We start from the raw sequence: 14,007 nt of genomic DNA on the forward strand, positions 1-14,007 counted from the left end.
AATGACAAGTGTTGATGAGGATGTGGAGAAACTGGAATCCTTGTGCAGGGATGGTTGGAATGTAATGGTGCAGCTGCTATGACGATCAGTTTACTGGGTTCTCAAAATGTTAAACAGAGTTGCCATATGCCCCAGCAGTTTCACTCCTATGTGTGTATCCAGAAGAATTGAGGTTGAGCACAATGGCTCACACCTGTAATGCTAGCACTTTGGGAAGCTGGGGCAGGTGGATCACTTGGGCCCAGGAGTTGGAGACCAGCCTGGGCAGCACAGTGAAACCCCATTGCTACAAAAAATACAAAGATTAGGAGCCGGGCATGGTGGCTCAAGCCTGTAATCCCAGCACTGTGGGAGGCCAAGGCAGGCGGATCATGAGGCCAGGAGTTTGAGACCAGCCCCATCTCTACTAAAAATATAAATATTAGCCGGGTGTGGTGGTGCATGCCTGTAGTTCCAGGTACTTAGGAGGCTGAGGCAGAAGAATCACTTGAACCTGGGAGGCAGAGATTGCAGTGAGCTGAGATCGTGCCACTACACTCCAGCCTGGGCAACAGAACAAGACTTTGTCTCAAAAAAAAAAAAAAAAAAAAAAAATTAGCTGAGTGTAGTGGTGCATGTCTTTAGTCCTAGCTGCTTGGGAGGCTGAGGTGGGAGCATCACCTGAGTTGGGAGGCTGAGACTGCAGTGAGCTGTGGTCATGCCACTGCACTCTGGCCTGGATGACAGAGTGAGACCCTGTCTCAAAAAATTTTAGACAATTTTTTTTTTTTAATTTAAAGTCTGTTTTATCAGAGACTAGGATTGCAATACCTGCTTTGCTTTTTTTTTTTTTCCCTTTCCATTTGCTTGGTAAATATTCCTTCATCCCTTTATTTTGAGCATATGTGTGTCTTTGCATGTGAAATGGGTCTCCTGAATACAGCACTGATGGGTCTTGACTCTTTATCAAATTTGCCAGTCTGTGTCTTTTAATTGGGGCATTCAGCCCATTTACATTTAAGGGTAATATTTTTATGTGTGAATTTGATCCTGTCATCATGATGCTAGCTGGTTATTTTGCATGTTAGTTGATGCAGTGTGTTCATAGTGTCATTGGTCTTTATATTTTGGTGTGTTTTTGCAGAGGCTGGTACCAAACTTGGTTCCATTTTCCCCATCACTGTCAGGTAAACCAATCAATCATAGGTTTAGTCTTTTCATATAGCCCCATATTTCTTGGAGCCCATATTCTTTTTTCTTGAATCCTGTCTTCATGCCTTATATCAGTAAGTTGCTCTTCAGTCTCTGATATCCTTTCTTCTGCTTGATTTATGTGGCTATTGATAGTGTGTATACTTCACAAAGTTCTTGTGCTGTGTTTTTCAGCTCCATCAGGTCATTTATGTTCTGCTCTTAGCTGGTTATTCCAGTTAGCTTTTCCCATAACCTTTTATCAATGCAAGCATTCCTTGCATTGAATTAGAATGTGCTCCTTTAGCTCAGAGGAGTTTGTTATTAGCCACCTTCTGTAGCCTACTTCTGTCAATTTGTCAACCTGATTCTCTGTCCAGTTTTGTGCCCTTGCTGAAGAAGAGTTGCAATCACTTGTAGGAAAAGAGGCATTCTGGATTTTGGAATTATCAGCATGTTTGTGCTGGGTTTTCCTCATCTTTGTGGATTTATCTACTTTCGATCTTGAGGCCGATGACCTTTGGATGGGGTTTTGTGTGGGATTCCTCTTTGTTGATGTTGATGTTGTTGCTTTCTGATTGTTAGTTTTTGTTCTAACAGTCATGGCCCTCTTCTGCAGGTCTGCTGCAGTTTGTTGGAGATCCAGCCTAGACCTTGTTTGCTTGGATATCCCCAGTGGAGTCTGCAGAGTAACAAAGATTTTTGCTTGCTTTTTCCTTGGGAAGGTTTGTCTCAGAGGTGTACCAGGCTGATTCCAGCCAGAGCTCTCCTGTAATGAGGTGTCTGTCAACCTCTGTTGGGAGGTCTTAAATAATATACCAAAAGCATAATTAAGAAAAAAAAATTGAACTTCATCAAATTGAAAAACGTTTGTTTTTCAAATAACACCAGGAAGAATCTAAAATCTGAACTTCATAATGAAAGAAAATACTTCAAGTTATGTATCTGATTAGGCTTTAGTAGCCAGAATATAAAAAACAAAACAGGACAAAACATGCCAATAATAAAAGGAGAAATTACCAATTAAAAAAATGGGAGAGAGATCCAAGATGGCTGATTACTAACAGCTCAGGATTGCAGCTCCCAGTGAAAGCACAGAGAATGAGAGGATGCCACACTTTCAGACAAATTTTTGTTGCTCACGGACCAGGAGATTCCCAGTGGAGGAGCCCCACGGGTCGCCAGCACGACTCTTGTGGCCAGCACGGTGGTTCTTGGTGCAGAGTAAACAGGACTGGTTCCCCTTTTGGTCGATGTTTGGAGCTCCGGGAAGGCAGAGTCACCCATTCAGCTGATTGAAAAAGGGACTCAAGAGAGAAGCCAGACCGGAGATTCCCGGACAGAAAAGCACCAAGAATCTTAACGCCACTGTTTTAGCTGGTGCAGTGGGTTGCTCAGATTACGGCACTGGGAATCAACAAGTTGGACATCCACTCAGAGACCTAATTTGAAAGTCGGTAATTACAAAGACGACAGGTGGATAAATTTACAATGACAGGAAGAAACCAGCGTAAAAAGGCTGAGAATACTCAAAATCAGAATGCCTCTCCCTCTACAGGAGATCACAGTTCCTCATCAACAAAGGAACAAGGCCTGATGGAGAATGAGTGCGTTCCAATAACAGAATTAGGTTTCAGAAGCTGGATAATAAGAAACTTCTGGGAGTTAAAAGAACATGTTCTAGCCCAATGTAAAGAAACTAAGAACCTTGAAAAAAGGTTTGACGACATCCTAACGAGAGTAGACAATTTAGACAGGAATATAAGTGAATTAATGGAACTGAAGAATACAATATGAGAACTCTGCGAAGTATGCACAAGTTTTAACACTCGAATTGATCAAGCAGGAGAAAGGATATCAGAGGTCGAACACCAACTTAATGAAATGAAACGAGAAGACAAGATTAGAGAAGAAAAAGTAAAAAGGAAAGAGCAAAGTCTCCAAGAAACATGGGACTATGTGAAAAGACCTAATTTACGTTTGATAGGTGTACCTGAATGTCATAAAGAAAATGAATCCAAGCTGGAAAATATTCTTCAAGATATTATTCAGGAAAACTTTCCTAACCCAGTAAGGCAGGACAATACTCAACTCCAGGTAATAAAGAGAACACCACAAAGATATTCCTCAAGAAGAGCAATCTCAAGACACATAATTGTTAGATTCACCAGGGTTGAAATAAAAGAGAAAATTCTAAGGGCAGCTAGAGAGAAAAGTCAGGTTACCCATAAAGGGAAACCTATCAGACTCACAGCAGATCTCTCAGCAGAAACCCTACAAACTAGAAGAGAGTGGGGGTCAATATTCAGTATCCTCAAAGAAAAGAATTTTCAACCCAGAATCTCATATCCAGCCAAACTAAGGTTCATAAATGAAGGAAAAATAAAAATTTTCATGAACAAGCAAGCACTCAGAGATTTCATCACCACCAGACATGCTTTACAAGACCTTCTGAAAGAAGCACTACACACAGAAAGGAACAACCAGTATCAGTCATCCCAAAAACGTACCAAAAGGTAGAGTATCTTCATAATGAAGAATCTATATCAACTGATGGGCAAAATAGCCAGCTAGCATTAAAGTACAATATTAAACTCACAAATATCAATATTAATCCTAAATTTAAATGGATTAAAAGCCCCAATCAAAGACACAGATGCGCAAATTGAATAAAAAGTCAAAACCCATCAGCACGCTGTATCCAGATCCATCTCATAAGCAGGGACACACGAAGACTCCAAACAAAAGGTTGGAGGAAGACTCGCCAATCAAATGGAGAGCAAAAAAAAAAAAAAAAAAAAACAGGAGTTGTAACTTTCGTCTCTGACAAAATAGACTTTAATAGTAACAAAGACTAAAAGATAGAAATAAAGAAGGACATTACATAATGGTAAAAGGATCAAAGTAACAACAGGAGTCAATGATCATAAATATATATGTACCCAATATAGGAGCACCCAGATACATAAGACAAGTTCTTAACGACTTATAAAGAGACTTGGACTCCCGCAAAATAACAGCGGGAGACTTTGAAACCACATTGTTAATATTCAACGGATCAACGAGATAGAAAATTAACAGGGACATTTATGATTTGAACTCAGACCTGGAACAAGTAAACTCAGTGAATAGTTATAGAATTCTTCACCCCAGGTCCACAGAACATACATTTTTTTCAGTATCACATTACACCTATTTTGAAAGTGACCACATAAATGGAAGGAAATCATTCTTCAGCATTTGCATAGCATTTCACAGATTTAAATGAAATATTGGTTGGCTGTTTGTTATTTTCTTCCCTTATTCCTTCCTGTCTCCGCTGTTAAGTACAATTATCAGCACAAAAGAGGTTTTTAATACCTATTTTTAGATTGCATTCCAGCCTGGGCAATAGAGCAAGACTCCTGTTCTCTCTCCCCCTTTCTTTCTCTTTCTTTCTTTCTTTCAAAAAAAAAAAAAAGAAAGAAAGAAAATGGAAGCACATTAAACATGAAGTTAGGATGACCCTTAAGGATGCAGCTGTCTCACTAGCTTCATATTAAATTACTTTAGCACTTTAATGCATATTTTCTACAGAAAAATATTAAAACTACAGTCAAATGCAAGGTAGACAATAAATATCACCCATAATCCCACCACTTAGAAGTATTGCTACTTGCTTAATATTGTTGATATATTTTTAAACCTACAGTGTAGTTTCATTTCACTTATTACACCAAACAGCATTTTCTTTATGGCATTAGCTATCTCTGGAACGGGACTTTAAGTGTCTACCCAGTTCTTGACAATGGTTTCAGTTCTGCCGGCCACTTTCCTATGGCTCTTCTAAATACATTCACATTCCTCTCTCCTGAAGCTCACTGTTGCTCATTCTCAGCAGGATGACCCCTAGTCAGATACAGCTACCTGCCAGGCAGGGGGCAAGAGCTCTCGGCTGAAGCTCCCAGAAAGCCTGTAGGGTGGGAGGCACACACACTCGCAAACACACCCTGCCTCTTTCCAGTTCCCTGTTATGACTGCTCAGATCAGAGAAGGGGGACGGTGACCTTGGGGACACCACAGTCCTCGCCTGCACTGACATCTACATCTCTATCAAAGGGGGAACATCAAATTTTGAAGCTAACAAGTTCACAAACCATGCTAAGAGGCAGTCAGCTCAGTGAGGGAGAATTTGAGGGTTGTACCGGGATTGGAATGCGGGGTTAGTCCCTTACCCAGAAAAGTTCTCAAAAAAAAAAAAAAAAAAAAAAGGACAAGGGGCTTGAATTTACATTTCACCAAAGAAGATATACAAATTGCCAATAAGGACATAAAAATATGCCTATAAATTTGTTATTAGGAAAATTAAAATCAAAGCACAACAAGATAATACATGCTAGAATGGCTATAATAAAGACAATAACAAGTGTTGGCAAACGTGGAAAATATGGAATTTCCATACATTGAAGGTGGAAAGGTTAAATAGTGCAGCCATTTTGCAAAATAATTAGGCAATTCCTCAAAATGTTACACATAGAATTACTGTATAACCCAGAAATTCACCTCCAGGCATGTATGCAAAATGAATAAAAATCTAAATCACACAAATACTTGTATGTGAATGCTTATAATAGCAATATTTATAAGAGCCAAGAGAAAATACCATCTGAATATCCATCAGCTAGTGAAGTGATAGCCATCCATTAGTGAAGAAAATATGTTTAATAAACATGCAATATAATATTATTCAGCAATCAAAGGGAATTAAGCGATGATGCATGCTACATCAGAAAGAAACCTCAAAAATATTAAGCTAAGTAAAAAAAGTCACTTTCAAAAAGGTTACATAATTTATAATTCTACTTATAACAAATGTCCATAAAAGGCTCATTTATAAAAACAAAATAAATTAATGGATATCTAGGGCCTAGGTGATGGTGGAGAGTGAATGCAAACAAAATGGGTTTTACTCTGGAATGATGAAAATATTTTAAATCTATAGTGGGAGACTTTAACACCCCATTGTCAATATTAGACAGATCAACCAGACAGAAAATTAACAAGGATATCCAGGACTTGAACTCAGACCTGGACCAAGCAAACCTAATAGACATTTACAGAACTCTCCACCCCAAATCCACAGAATATACATTCTTCTCAGCACCACATCACACCTACTCTAAAATTGACCACATAATTGGGAGTAAATCACTCCTCGGCAAATGCAAAAGAATGGAAATCATAACAGTCTCTCAGACCACAGTGCAATCAAGTTAGAACTCAGAATTAAAAAACTAACCCAGAACCACACAGCTTCATGGAAACTGAACAACTTGCTCTTGAATGTTGACTGGATAAACAATGAAATGAAGGCAGAAATAAAGATGTTCTTTGAAACCAACGAGAATGAAGACACAACATACCAGAATCTCTGGGACACATTTAAAGCAGTCTCTAGAGGAAAATATATAGCAATAAGTGCCCACACGAGAAGCAAGGAGAGATCAAAAATTGATACCTTATTGTCAAAATTAAAAGAGCTAGAGGAGCAAGATCAAAAAAACTCAAAGCCTAGCAGAAGACAAGAAATAGCTAAGATCAGAGCAGAACTGAAGGAGATAGAGACACAAAAAACCCTTCAAAAAATCAATAAATCCAGGAGCTGGTTTTTTGAAAAGATCAACAAAATAGACCACTAGCCAGATTAATAAAAAAGAAAAGAGAGAATAACCAAATTGATGCCATAAAAAACGATAAGGGGGATATCACCACAGATTCCACAGAAATTCAAACCATCATCAGAGATTATTACAAACAACTCTATGCACATAAACTAGTAAACCTGGAAGAAATGAATAAATTCCTGGACACTTGCCTCCTCCCAAGCCTAAACCAGGAAGAAGCTGAAACCCTGAACAGACCCATAACAAGGTCTGAAGTTGAGGCAGCAATTAAGAGCTTACCACCCAAAAAAAGCCCAGGACCAGACAGGTTCACAGCTGAATTCTACCAGACATACAAAGAGGAGCTGGTACCATTCCTTCTGAAACTATTCCAAACAATACAAAAAGAGGGAATCCTTCCCAAATCATTTTGAGACTAACATCATCCTGATTCCAAAACCCGGCAGAGACTCAACAAGAAAAGAAAACTTCAGGCCAATATCCATGATGAACATAGATGCAAAAATCTTCAATAAAACACTGACAAGCCGATTGCAACAGCACATCAAAAAGCTTATCCACCATGATCAAGTAGGCTTCATCCCGGGGATGCAAGGCTGGTTCAACATACGCAAGTCTATAAACGTAATTCACCACATAAACAGAACCAAAGACAAAAACCACATGATTATCTCAATTGATGCAGAGAAGGCCTTTGACAAAATTCAACAGCCCTTTATGCTAAAAACCCTCAACAAGCTAGGTATTGATGGAATGTGTCTCAAAATAATAAAAGCTATTTATGACAAACTAACAGCCAATATCATACTGAATGGGCAAAAACTGGAAGCATTCCCCTTGAAATCTGGCACTAGACAAGGATGCCCTCTCTCACCACTCCTATTCAATATAGTACTAGAAGTTCTAGCCAGAGCAATCAGGCAAGAAAAAGAAATAAAGGGTATTCAAATAGGAAAGGAGGAAGTCAAATTGTCTCTATTTGCAGACGACATGATTGTATATCTAGAAGACCCCATCGTCTCAGCCCCAAACCTCCTGAAACTGATAAGCAACTTCAGCAAAGTCTCAGGATACAAAATCAATGTGCAAAAACCACATGCATTCCTATACACCAGTAACAGGCTTAAAGAGAGCCAAATCAAGAACAAACTTCCATTCACAATTGCCACAAAGAGAATAAAATACCTAGGAATACAACTAACAAGAAACGTAAAGGACCTCTTCAAGGAGAACTACAAGCCACTGCTCAACGAAATAAGAGAGGACACAAACAGATGGAGAAACATTCCATGTTCATGGTTAGGAAGAATCAATATCGTGAAAATGGCCATACTGCCCAAAGTAATTTACAGATTCAATGCTATCCCCATCAAGCTACCAATGACCTTCTTCACAGAACTGGAAAAAACCACCTTAAACTTCATATGGAACCAAAAGAGAGCCCACATAGCCAAGTCAATTCTAAGCAAAAAGAACAAAGCAGGAGGCATCACACTACCGGACTTCAAGCTATACTACAAGGCTACAGTAATCAAAACAGCATGGTGGCACCAAAACAGAGACATAGACCAATGGAACAGAACAGAGGTCTTGGAGGCAACACAACATATCTACAACCATCTGATCTTTGACAAACCAGACAGAAACAAGCAATGGGGAAAGGATTCCCTGTTTAATAAATGATGTTGGGAAAACTGGCTAGCTATGTGCAGAAAGCAGAAACTGGACCCCTTCCTGACACCTTACACTAAAACTAACTCCAGATGGATTAAAGACTTAAACGTAAGACCTAACACCATAAAAACCCTAGAAGACAATCTAGGCAAAACCATTCAGGACATAGGTGTAGGCAAGGACTTCATGACCAAAACACCAAAAGCATTGACAACAAAAGCCAAAATAGACAAATGGGACCTAATCAAACTCCACAGCTTCTGGACAGCAAAAGAAACAGTCATTAGAGTGAATCGGCAACCAACAGAATGGGAAAAAAATTTTGCAGTTTACCCATCTGACAAAGGGCTGATATCCAGAATTTACAAAGAACTAAAACAGATTTACAAGAAAAAAACTAACAAGCCCATTCAAAAGTTGGCCAAGGGCATGAACAGATACTTTACAAAAGAAGACATACATGAGGCCACCAAACATATGAAAAAATGCTCATTATCACTGGTCATCAGAGAAATGCAAATCAAAACTACATTGAGATACCATCTCACGCCAGTTAGAATGGCAATCATTAAAAAATCTGGAGACAACAGATGCTGGAGAGGATGTGGAGAAATAGGAACACTTTTACACTATTGGTGGGAGTGTAAATTAGTTCAACCATTGTGGAAGACAGTGTGGCGATTCCTCAAGGACCTAGAAATAGAACTTCCATTTGACCCAGCAATCCCATTACTGGGTATATATCCAAAGGATTATAAATCATTCTACTATAAGGACACATGCACACGAATGTTCATTGCAGCGCTGTTTACAATAGCAAAGACCTGGAACCAACCCAAATGCCCATTGATGATAGACTGGACAGGGAAAATGTGGCACATATCCACCATGGAATATTATGCAGCCATCAAAAACGATGAGTTTGTGTCCTTTGTAGGGACATAGATGAACCTGGAGACCATCATTCTCAGCAAACTGACAGAAGAACAGAAGATCAAACACCGCATGTTCTCACTCATAGGCGGGTGTTGAACAATGAGAACACATGGGCACAGGGAGGGGAGCACTACACACTGGGGTCGTTGGGGGGAAGTAGGGGAGGGACAGTGGGGGGTCGGGAGCTGGGGAGAGATAGCAAGGGGAGAGATGCCAGAGGTAGGTGATTGGGAGGAAGGCAGCAAATCACACTGCCACGTGTGTACCTATGCAACAATCTTGCATGTTCTTCACATGTACCCCAAAACCTAAAATGCAATAAAATAAATAAATGGGAAAAAAAAGAAAATATTTTAAAGTTAGATTATGAATATCAATATGTAACTGTAAAGATACTAAAAACCATTGATACTGTACACTTAAATGTCACAATATTATATAAATTATATACAAAAGCCTATCAAAAATAATCATGTCAAAAATTGTTGAAATTATTTCTGACTTTAAGAAACCCAAGTAACAGACTTTCAACCCAGAACCTATTTCTGCTGATTTCAATACATATTAAAGGAAGAAGAGGAAGACACTTTAAATACCGCAAGGAGATACTTGTGCAGCATAACATTATTTAAAGTGGTTATGGATGCAGAAGAAAAGCAGTAGTTCGTATGAAGTATTTATAAACAGGAATCATATGGTTAGTTTTACCAGGAAAGAAAAGTGAAATCAATGATAGTAACTTATAGAAGACTAACCCACAGACTGTTGGGAACAAGTAATGATGGCATCATAGGATTAAAAATATGTCTCCTGAGATATGACTCAGAGAAGCAATCTAACATTAAGTTTGTTGATGGCACTTCTGTCCACAGTTGCAGGTACTTTCATTATTTTTTAAAAATTTTCGTTCTGGGAAGTATATTTTATTTACATTTTAAAAATCTTTAGTATCTCTTCCTCTTTGCCACCCCCAGAGACTTGGGAAGGGAAAGAACGGGAACCTCAAGAACCTGCTCTTCACAGACGATACATGCCCTGCGGCTCACACCAGCAGATGAAAAGTGAGAGAGAAAGAGGCCCACGCCTTCTCGGATAGGCCCACCAGGCCTGGGAGGAGGAAGCGTGGGAGGCCCGCGGGCTGAGTCTAAAGGCAAGAAAGGAGAGGGGAAAGTCCATTGAAGGGGCTGGAAAGTAGCCTGAAGCCCCCGCCTTCCTCTTTCCCTGGCATCCTACTGAGTCTCTGCTGCTGGTCCCTTCCTCCCCTAAACACCAGGCACACAGGCAGAGGCTGCAGCCATGAATGGTCAGGCCTCTGGATACAATGGTTTCGCTTTGGGTCCCTGATGTGGTCACTTCCAGGGAGGCATCTTCACTGGGGTTCTCAGTGTGTGTCCTCCTGGGGTCAGTAAGCAGGCTGCCAGTCCAGGCGTGGCAGCAGCACAAGGCCCCTTCCAGGTTGCAGGTAAGAACCTTGGCAGTGCCTGCCTTTCACTGCAGCGGCAGAGGCCAGACCGGTGCTGACACTGATGCTTACTCTGCTTAGCTCATAGATGGCCAAGGTCCCATCCAGGAAGCCAGCAGCTGCCCAAAGCCTCACCCTGCAGAAGCCCAAGGACTCCACCGAGCTGGACTCACTCTCCTCATCTTCTTTAAGGTTGGGCTGAGAGGCCATTGTCTCAGATCTAAAAACACCCTGCCACTGGTGGCACTGAGCAGCTTGGCCTAGCAGTTCACTGAGCCACTTAGGATCAGCTGCCATTCTGGTTAGTGGCAACAGAGGTCAGTGGGCCCTGGTGACCCTCAGTCCCTTTTAGTACATGGAGGGTATTTCCTGCCTGGGGTCCCATATCCTGCTGGTGCCATTTGCATAGCCTACTACAGCTCTCTCCCTATCAGACAGGACTCCGCCACAAGTGGCTGTGCACTCGGGACCCCAGAAGGTCTTGCAGTCACCATTTGGGACTTCCCACATCCAGATGTTGCCATCAGCCATGCACACCAGTCAGACAGGTGCCAGAGGGTACTGCTATGTTCACTCCAGGTCTCTCGCTTCAAAGGACCACACCTCCTCCTTGGTGTCCACCTGCCACACTTTCAAGAGGCCATTCATGGCTTCTGTGGCCACAAGGGTGGAGACTTGGCTGAAGCCAGCACAAGTCACAGAGTCTTTGTGGCCTGCATATTCAAAAAGCAGCTCCCCATCCCTGAGCCTCCTGTCATCTTCACCCCTGTTGCTGCCAAGGTGGTGGTCTTGGTGGTCCAGGCTCACCAAAAAGACAGATACGGAGTGCAATGCAAAGGTGACCTTGTAATCGCTGGGTCCATGTAGCCAACCTGACCACCCCTTCCTGGGGTTCCAGAACCCAACTCTCCTCACTGCCCCCTTCCTCCTCTTCTTCCTAAAAGTCCACATCTTCCATCTACTGGGCCAGATCATCTTCTGGGTTCAGACCAGGATCCAGTTCTACCACCCTGACAACCTTTTCATCACCATGCAAACTTAGGGCCTCCAGTGGAGGAAGGGGTCGGGGGGAGGTGGAAGGGGAGGTTTGTCCATGGCAGCCCCAATTTCAGATTCAGAGGGTGGATCCACTTCTCTGGGCCCAAATGCCTCCTGGAGTTAGAGTAGCCTATTGCCAATGCTAAAGCTACACTTTCAGCACTCATTCACAACCAATTTCAAAACCCAAATCTAATACCAAACCCCCAAATTTATTACTATTTGTGAGAAGATATATGCCTTTTTTGATTATACAACATAGATAATGTTCAGTGTTTGAAAGTGTTCATTAAAAAATTTTTTTTTTTTTTTTTTTTTTTTAGACGGAGTTTTGCTCGTTACCCAGGCTGGAGTGCAATGGCGCGATCTCGGCTCACCGCAACCTCCGCCTCCCGGGTTCAGGCAATTCTCCTGCCGCAGCCTCCTGAGTAGCTAGGATTACAGGCACGTGCCACCATGCCCAGCTAATGTTTTGTATTTTTAGTAGAGACAGGGTTTCACTATGTTGACCAGGATGGTCTCGATCTCTTGACCTCGTGATCCACCCGCCTCGGCCTCCCAAAGTGCTGGGATTACAAGCTTGAGCCACCGCGCCCGGCCAAAAATTTTTATTTTTTTAAAACTGATGGAAATTAAAAATCTTAATCTTAATATCCTAGAAATTAATAAAACCCATCGTAAGTCCCCATCACAGGACTTCAGGCATCATTATTCTATCTTTCATTTTCAACTATTAACTCCAGTTTTTTGGGTAAAATTTTAAAGTAAACATAAAAATTCACGTTGTTAACTCTGTAGAAATTTTGTACCTAAATTTGACAAATAAAGAAAAAATGAAAATGTTATGATTCCTAATAAAAATAATTTCTTAACATCATATAAAAGTTTCACTTTTACTTCCAGACATTTTTCTCCGTGATCTTAGAAGACTCCATTTTCTTCTGAGAATGCAGCCCTGCAGCAGTCCCCAAAATCTCTCCAGCATCTATTGTTTCAATGACAGCTCTGTCCAGCTCATAGAGCTTAAGGAACCAAATGCCTCCTGGAGTTAGAGTAGCCTATTGCCAATGCTAAAGCTACACTTTCAGCACTCATTCACAACCAATTTCAAAACCCAAATCTAATACCAAACCCCCAAATTTATTACTACTTGTGAGAAGATATATGCAGCTCTTACCTAAATGTATCTTGGAAAATGTCAGACCCTGAGCCATAAAAGTAATAAGACTATTTTGAGACAGAGCTGGTTTGAACTCTAGGGCAAGAAGAAACAAACACCCCAAAATGGGATAGTTTCATGCAATATTACAACACGTGATCCTCACATGTGCATGAAAAAAGGGAATATTTAGGCGTGAAGAGTGAACGTTGTCCTTTTTGCTTGCTCAAATTTCTTCATAAGGGGTCTCAGGAAAGTCACTTCTACAAATCATAAAATCTTGCTAAACTGGTCTTTTTGACCTAAAATATTGTGACTTACTTTCCAACCTGACTCTGGTATGACATCACATGACAGATACCAGACTCCCTTATCTTAACTTGAACATTACTTTCTGTCAACTCTAAGTTTCTATACAAAACTAAACTTTTGCAGGCTGCGCACGGTGGCTCACGCCTATAATCCCAGCACTTTGGGAGGCCGAGGTGGGTGGATCACGAGGTCAAGAGATGGAGACCATCCTGGTCAACATGATGAAACCCCGTCTCTACTAAAAATACAAAAAAATTAGCTGGGCATATTGGCGCATGCCTGTAGTTCCAGCTACTTGGGAGGCTGAGGCAAGAGAATCGCTTGAACCCAGGAGGCGGAGGTTGCGGTGAGCCGAGATCGCGCCATTGCACTCCAGCCTGGGTAACAAGCGAAATTCCATCTCAAAAAAACAAAATGCAAAAACTTAACTTTTGCAAGCAGTTGCCCACTAAAGAATTCCTAAACCCACCTATGACTTATAAGCCCCTGCTTCAAGATGTACCCCCCTTTTTTAAGCCAAACCAATATATACCTTCCATGTATTGATTTATGACTTTACTTAGCTCAAAATAAATTTTTAAAAATATTTTGGC

At 41.0% G+C, this 14,007-nt stretch overlaps 1 pseudogene; it reads right to left on the reverse strand.

Moving 5' to 3' along the window:
- Window positions 1-9,833: 9,833 nt before the first annotated feature.
- LOC116544798 lies at window positions 9,834-12,232 on the reverse strand (annotated as a pseudogene).
- Window positions 12,233-14,007: the final 1,775 nt, after the last annotated feature.

Source organism: Sapajus apella, unplaced genomic scaffold (assembly GCF_009761245.1).
Source record: "Sapajus apella isolate SASKATOON/1434 unplaced genomic scaffold, GSC_monkey_1.0 scaffold231, whole genome shotgun sequence".
In the NCBI taxonomy this organism is placed as follows: Eukaryota; Metazoa; Chordata; class Mammalia; order Primates; family Cebidae; genus Sapajus; species Sapajus apella.